Raw genomic sequence first — 7,748 nt, 5'->3', positions numbered from 1 at the left:
GTGCCTGGCTTTTCTCCTGTGGATACTGTCCTATCAGCTAGCTTTGGGATATCTCAGGTCACAAAAGTTCCTTAGATTTCACCAGCTGTCTTTTATATAAGCAAATTATGCATAATTTGGCTTTTTATCTCATTATCTATATTAGACCTTTCTTTTTTTGATATTTTACCTTCTTAAATATATATAAAATCATATATATATTACTGTTAGAGTTTTATTTTACCCAGTCTCATCAACTATGTGCTCTAGTCCTTATAATCATTTTTAGTTACTTATGGCAGCTGCATTTGCTGATATGAAGGAAATTTGGAAGAAAAAATATCTTAATACCTCTCCTGTTCCAATTCTTTTCTAAAAGAAGAAAAAAAAAATCTCAGTGAAAGCTTGATGTTTTAAGGTGCCCAGAGAGACTAAACAAGCAGTGGGCCAAGGCTAGAGTCAAATAAGCTATTTAGACTCTATCAGACATTTTAAAGATCCTCAGAACTTGCTGGAGCCAGGCAGCTGAGCATTTTGACTTCTGTCAGGAAAAAGAAAGAGGCAAAACAGTAAAAAAACCTAAATGACACCAAGGGACAGAAACTAGATCTAAGATAAATAAAAGAACAAAACATTAGTGACAGGTATTCTTGTTGCAGTACAGATAACTGTGGAAAACAGTAGAAAAATACACAAAATAAATGAAATTATGTCTTACATCCCTGAAAGTAATCAGTAATGCAGGTACCAAGGTATAGGGAAAACATAGATTTATCACTAAAAATATCAGATTGACCTTTAAATAAGAAAGAGGAAAAATTATAATGGTTTCCTGAATCGATGTTTTATGTATTGTCACCAAATATAAAGTGGTGTATTTAGTTTGCTTTTAAAAACAAGAGATATTTTAAATAACTGAAAGGAACTAAAGCCTAAAATTAGTGAATTTCGCTTTAGTGCAATCATAAAATGTTTTGGGTTGGAAGGGATCTTAAAGACTGTCTGTTTCCCAAGCCCCTGCCATTTATCAGGGCACTACTCACCAGATCCAGTTTCTCAGAGCCCCATCCTATCCCAGCCTTGAACACTGCCAGGGATGAGGCAACCAGAGATTCCCTGGTCAGCCTGTTCCAGTGAATCACCACTTTCACAGGAGAGAATTCCTTCCTAACATCTAAGCCAAAGCTACTTTCTTTCAATTTAAATTTGTGGGGATGAATATGGGGGTTGAGGTTTTTATTTAAAAGAGAAGATGTTTTATGCTATTACAGGTTATGAAAAGGAGGAGGAGGAGGAGGAGGAGTAGGAGGAGGAGAAGAAGAAGAAGGAGAAGGAGAAGGAGAAGAAGAAGAAGAAGAAGAAGAAGAAGAAGAAGAAGAAGAAGAAGAAGAAGAAGAAGATAAAGAAGATAAAGAAGATAAAGAAGATAAAGAAGAAGATAAAGAAGATAAAGAAGATAAAGAAGATAAAGTAAAAGAAGAAGATATTAAAAAGGTAAATACTTTCTATTTCTACTAAATAACTCTGAAAATTGAGGAACAGAAATAATCCTTTCAAGTCATATTCTAAGTTTCAACAGCTCTTAAACAATATTTTCACAATATTGCCTGATACATGTTTACTATTTTCGTTAGGAAAGAGGAATTTGAGAATATCTATTAAAAAATGAATACAGTTTTTATATATCATGTTTATTTCTTCCCTTATCCATGATACTAGTTACCCTTGAAAAGATGGTAAGCCAGTTTTACACAAGTTCTTCTTCACAAATCCACATCAAATGGTTTATTATATTATATCAGATGGTATAATTTATAGATGCTATATAGATGTTTACAACAATTCCTTTCCTATTAATTTCCTGTACTATTCTTTTGGAAATCAGAGCTAGACTGTTTGTTTTATACCCTTTAAAGTTCTTTCTGCTACTATTTCCATAGATAGATATTATGTTTGCTTTTTATTCTTCTGTGACTTCTTCAATCCTCAACACTTTCCTTATCACCAGATACTGCTTCTACTTTTTTTCTTAAATACTTTTGGGAATATATCTCCCAACTTATACAGCAAATTTCTAATACTTGCTTAGATAATATTTTTCCTGCCAGAGAATTCCTGCTTTGAGTCTCTGTTGACTTATGCTCACACTGTAAACTGGTTTTCCTTTTTAAGGCTTTGCAAATATAATTATTTCATTATCTACCATAACTACCATTTTTAGGCTAAGATAATGTAGAGCTTCTATATGAAAATGATTTTATAATTTTGATTACGTTGTAAAAGTATTTATAGAACCATTATATTTTCAACTATGCAATTTGATATTTTTAAATCATGCTATTTATCTTGATGATTTTACATCTAAGGTTTCTGTCATTTCTACTAGACTGTAAAGATCCTCTCTTCAATTTTTTTTTCCCTTCTGACTTAGTAAAGTTATCCAACTGTAGTTTTCCTCTATTTCTATCTTTTTCTGTCCTTACAAAGTGCCAGGACAACTGTACCTGTATAGTCTCTTTTAGGAGCTCATAGGTCTTTTTTGCACTTCCAAATAATTCCCAATGGTCATTACTTGTCAGTGCATTGAGTTGGTTGAAATTTACATTTTGGGCTCATGAGTATGCAATTTCCTATGTTTCTTTCTTTTAGATAATTTATTTCACTATGTTTTTAAATTATTCTCTCTAATCTGTTTTCTGTATGCAAAGTCTGAAATAATTGTCAGTGTTTATGTGAATCAAATTCAGTTTTGTCAAACCTCCATTTGTACACTTCTGTTTCCTACAAAAGAGTCCTTGACTATTCTGCTATAGACCATCTGTTTCTTCTGGGTATTTTAATTGTGGACATCCAAATCCTTGTGATACTCCTTCCCAGATAATGAAATTTGATTTACTCCCTTGGTTCAGGAGCAGGCCATTGTAATAGATACAGGTAATATTCAGAATTGAAACTACTATGTAGACAGCAATTGTTTCTTTAACATATATATACTCAGTCAATTAATATCTATGTTTATATGTACACATATATTTATTAAATGTCTGGAAACTAAACAGCATCATAGGGTACTTAGTATGGAATAATATCTAGTCTTCTGGTTTGGGGGGCTGGTGGGCTGGAGTTTAGTGCCATTTTTATTTTATACCATCCAGTCACCACTGGGGCAGGGGTGTCAGTAGGAAAATCCAGGCACCCCACTGTAAATCAGACATTTTTCCCAGTTCTCTCTAGCGGGAGGGTATCAGCATAACATCTGTGGACCCATCCTCTGCACCCTATCCTTATTTTCCCTCTGTCCTCTTCTCTGTGATGCCTTTATGGGGGTGCTGCTCAGGAGAGGTGGTGATGTGCCTCTGGGTGTGGTGCTGAAGGGGCAGTAGCAAGGCGTGGCAGAGCCCAGTGGGGCTGTGGCAGTGTGGGGCTGGCACCCTGGCAGGGCTGCTTTCCCCCTCTCCCCAGCAAGGTGAAGCGATCAGGACCAGCAGTGCTGGCAGCAGCTGAGCCCAGGTGAGCCAAGAGGGAGTCCAGCAGAGCCAAAAGGAGCACAGCAGAGCAGTAGGAAAATTGCAGCAACCTGCAGGGAAACCCCCCAGTGTGAAGGAGTGTTGGAAGTGGTAGCAGTGGCACCTGCTCAGAACCGAGCTCAGCAGGGAGGTAGCATCACCTTTACTCGGATGACCTGGCTTCCAGAGGTTTGTCATTGTCCTACACAGTTTTCAGGCTGCAGGACAAGAAATGGGAGCCACGGGCACTCACCCTCCCATATTGCCTTTGTTGCCAATGGCAGCATGGTTAGAATGTGGGTACAGCCACCATATTGCCTTTGTCTTGGGAAGCCATAGGGATGCGACCTACAGATGCCATCTTATTTTTGTTCATGGTGGTAAACAACTTTTTTTAAGGGAAAATGCCTTCTCTTTTTGTGTAATTTTGCTGGTTTTATTGTGGATGCCTTACTCTTGCTTTGTGCTTCCAGTAAATTTTTACTTCAACCCATAATCTCTGGTTTTTGTCCCTCCCTTACTACAAGAGGGGTGGAAAGAAGAGTGGTTTATTTGGAGTTTAATATCCAGCTGGTGTTAATAACTAGCAGCGCACACAGTCTTACATTTATTTTGATTACTGTTACAAAATACTTTATATAACACAGGTAACCAAACTTCCCTCCTTGTCTCCTTCCCTCCCTCCTTCCCTTCCACTCCTCCTGTTTTTCTCTCTCCCAGTTTTCTCTCTTTCTTCTTCCTTTCTTTTTCTTGCTTTTTTCTCTTTCTTTCTCTCTCTCTCCTTCTCTGTCTCAAAGAATAATAAGGACCTTGAGCCTTAAAGTCTCATTCTTACAATAAAATAGTGTAAAGGAAAGAGAGGTGTGTTGGTATAGGCAGAAGACTGAGTTTTTCAGTAGTCAGTAATAGCAACTTCTGTTATGTGAAAACAGTGTAATCATTATATCTCAGAACTTTAGCAGCTATTACCTGATAGATCTACCTATGGCATTTCAAGACATTGATATCTAAGATATTACCATCCTTTTAGAACAGTTAACAGAGCAAGGACCTGTACTTAATTTATTTCTATTCCTTACTCTCAGTGAAAATATACCTATATAGTTTAGTTAATATTCCAGAATATTACAGTTCATATTTCAAACTATCATGTGCAAAGATTAATAACAGTTTATAATTTTTTTTTGTATTTTTCATCTGTCAGAATTTGAAAGTCTGCTCATGAAACTTGGCGTAGTCAATAGCAACTGTATAAAAAGGTGTGTCATCAGAAGCAATATTTAAATTTTTTTAGTTTTATTCTCTTACTATTTAGTTAAATAATAAAGTTAAGGACATTTTTTTAAAATTCATTGCTAATGATTGTTTTAATTTTTCAAACTGTTCTATTGATTAGAAAACATTGTGTTATATAACTACGCTTAAAAATATATGACATCTTAAAGTATAAGAATATATGGTGATCTCTTATGGTTAATCTAGTAATTTAGAAATTTCAAAACACTAAACTAAAACCCCATGATATTCTCGAGCACATTTATTTTGATGTTAATTTATGTTAACATTAAATATTATAAACAGTATATTACGGGGTGTTCTCAACAATTTCATCTCCTCACCTTTCCCTTTCTTCTTCTTGGTCCTCCTAGGTACCAGTTGGGAGATCATTATTGAAAGCACAGAGGATAACAGCTTCCACCTGTCACTTGTGGTATTCATTGTTAGTCCACCCCATAAATATAGAAATCACACTTTAAAGAAAAGATTATTTACCCTCACAAATAATGCAGAGACAGTCACCATTTTGCTTTAATTAATTTTTCAGTAACCCTCCAATTAGCACCGAACTCTAAAAATTATTTGTCTGATCATTGCCAATTCAAAATCTAACTTGCAGAATTCAGTTTAATACCATTTTGCTGAAATGCCAAGGAAATAAACTTAATTTGATCATTCAGCTATTACCCAGCAACTAGTTACAACACAAGAACTTTACTGTGTCTCTGAGCCTTTTAGCTGTGGTTTCATTCCCTTTAAGTTTAAAAATTCAGTATTACTCCTAAATTGAGGAGTTTGCCATGTTAGACTTTCTCTAATATCACTAGATGTTACAAGATTTTAATAGAAGATTTGGACTAGACAAATTATATTGCCAACAAACTCCATAGGATTTTACATTACTTTAAATTTGCAGGGAACAGACAAAAATCCCACACTCAGCATAAAGTCGTCAGTGTTAGGAAATGCCAAACAATTTTAAGCAACGGAAAAACATTTTCATGAGTTTCTTAGTGCATAGAATTGAAGGACATTAAGAAGAGCCAAGAAGTACAAATAACTGCAATAATAAAAAGATAATCATACTGAGAAACAATGGGTAATATTAGTGTGGGTCTGTTACCACTTTAGCAATGCAACACTACTCTTAAGGTTAATACAACTGTTACATATTGCTATATAATCTCTGCCTGAAAATCAAAACTTAGTGCTCATAAGAAGTCATAAACATCCCAAAATTATGTTCGCTTCCACTACATTTTGTCCTATTAAGGTATTAAAACCAAAAAGATAACAAGCAAAACCCTATTGTTACAACTGTTTATGTTAATTATATGGATACTACTATAAATAACCAAATTATAAATAAATTTTTATAAGCATAATATGTTACTTAGAGAAATTTAATGTGCCCTAGCAAAATATTTGAGAATAAATTATTTTTTAGAACCACAAGAAAAGACAATTCTCCTGTCAGTAAGAATAAAGTGTGTCTTATATGTCTCCTATTTTTTATCAGTGACAATGTTTTATTAACATTATTCCTCATCTTTTATTCTACTTAGTAGAGAAGATTCAAGTAAAAAAAGAGTATATACCACTCACATAAGAATATTGCTAAGTTACCTTTCTCTGTGTATTACTCAGAACACCCAGATGCATTGCTCAAGGACACAGATCCCATTCCAGATAAGGCTACTAGAAATGAAAGCTGGTAAGATGAAATATGTCTTACTTATATAACATAACATTAAAAAAATAATCTCTGCATTTCTCTGCAATTGAGTATTTTACTTTATTATTCAAAGTGCTTGAGAAATTGAGAGGGCCCTTTCCTCTTGGATTGCATTAAAGTGACCCAATACATTCACAGGTTTTAGTCATCAGACTAATGAGAACTTTTTGAGTTTTTAATTTTTCAGTTCTCCTATTCCCCTTATGTTCAGGGAATCATGTCATACTGATTAATATTGTGCCAGTTTCTGTTCTCATTAAAATCTCTGTCCAAAAATGAGTTATTGGAATTTTTCAATGCCTAGTCCATTATGTTAAATCAGGTACTATGTTCATGTATTTCACTACTGTGACCTTTTTCGAATTTTAATTGCTTAGCCAATTTTGGTTTTTTTCCCCAACAGGTTACCAAGGTATAAACAAGAATTGTCCAGCTGATGAAAATGCATCCAGCTACCAGGGATGGTGTACACTCATGGGTCACAGTACTTTAGTTTAAATATTATAAAAAAGTGGAAATCATATCTATTTCATATGGAAGGTTTCTAATGAAAATTGATAGCGGGACACAGTTATTTTCTTCTTCTGCAAAATTCTGAAATAATAAAGATTAGTTAAAATCTAGCAATACCATTATGGTCTTCTTCTGGAATTATGTGAGTGATTTTAATACTTTGTTTTCTGATCTTTAAATGACAAAAATTATTTCACACATAAAGAAAAGACAGACAATACTCTGAATTTAATTACTGTCTGTTGCAATGGACATATCTGACAGAATTTTGAGATGAGGTGATGAACAGATATATTTCAAGGGTGAAATTTTAATAATAAAATGACACATAGATTCCTTTATGTCTACACTCAAATATTAAATCCATTTATACTACTCATAACAATATTTTACAGTAAATTTACATAATCTCTTTCATGCTATCACAAAGTGGATAGCAATATTTTGTATTTATTATGACCACAAAATAAAATGATGTTTAGGGTTAGAAGGAACCCCTGGAGTTCATCTCATCCAACCCTCCTATTCAAGCAAGGCTATCTAGACCTGTATGTCCAGGACCATGTCTAAATTACTTCTGAATATCTCCAAGGTGGGGTGAATAGCTTCTCTGGGCTCCCTGTGCCAATAATCAGTTACCTTCTCTGAAAACATGTTTCTAATGTTCAGGCAGGACCTTCTGTCCTTCACTGTGTGCCTTCTGATTCTGTCACCAGGTATCACTGAAAGAAAGCTTG

General features: G+C 34.5%; 1 long non-coding RNA gene across 2 annotated transcripts; it reads left to right on the top strand.

Annotated features, from left to right (window-relative positions):
* Positions 1–3,582: 3,582 nt before the first annotated feature.
* On the top strand, positions 3,583–7,081 carry LOC136285964 (uncharacterized). Of its 2 annotated transcripts, XR_010719619.1 has the most exons (5): positions 3,583–3,674; positions 4,690–4,744; positions 5,135–5,205; positions 6,411–6,477; positions 6,902–7,081. It is a non-coding gene; the product is annotated as an uncharacterized lncRNA (long non-coding RNA). The 2 variants fall into 2 exon arrangements; XR_010719620.1 differs by lacking the exon at positions 5,135–5,205.
* The last annotated feature ends 667 nt before the right edge of the window (positions 7,082–7,748 follow it).

The sequence above is a fragment of the Chamaea fasciata genome, unplaced genomic scaffold (assembly GCF_029207755.1).
Source record: "Chamaea fasciata isolate MVZ Bird 193981 ecotype frontalis unplaced genomic scaffold, bChaFas1.0.hap1 SCAF_2, whole genome shotgun sequence".
In the NCBI taxonomy this organism is placed as follows: Eukaryota; Metazoa; Chordata; class Aves; order Passeriformes; family Sylviidae; genus Chamaea; species Chamaea fasciata.
The sequence above is the reverse complement of the archived record's forward strand: the minus strand, read 5'-3'. Positions and strand labels throughout refer to the sequence as shown.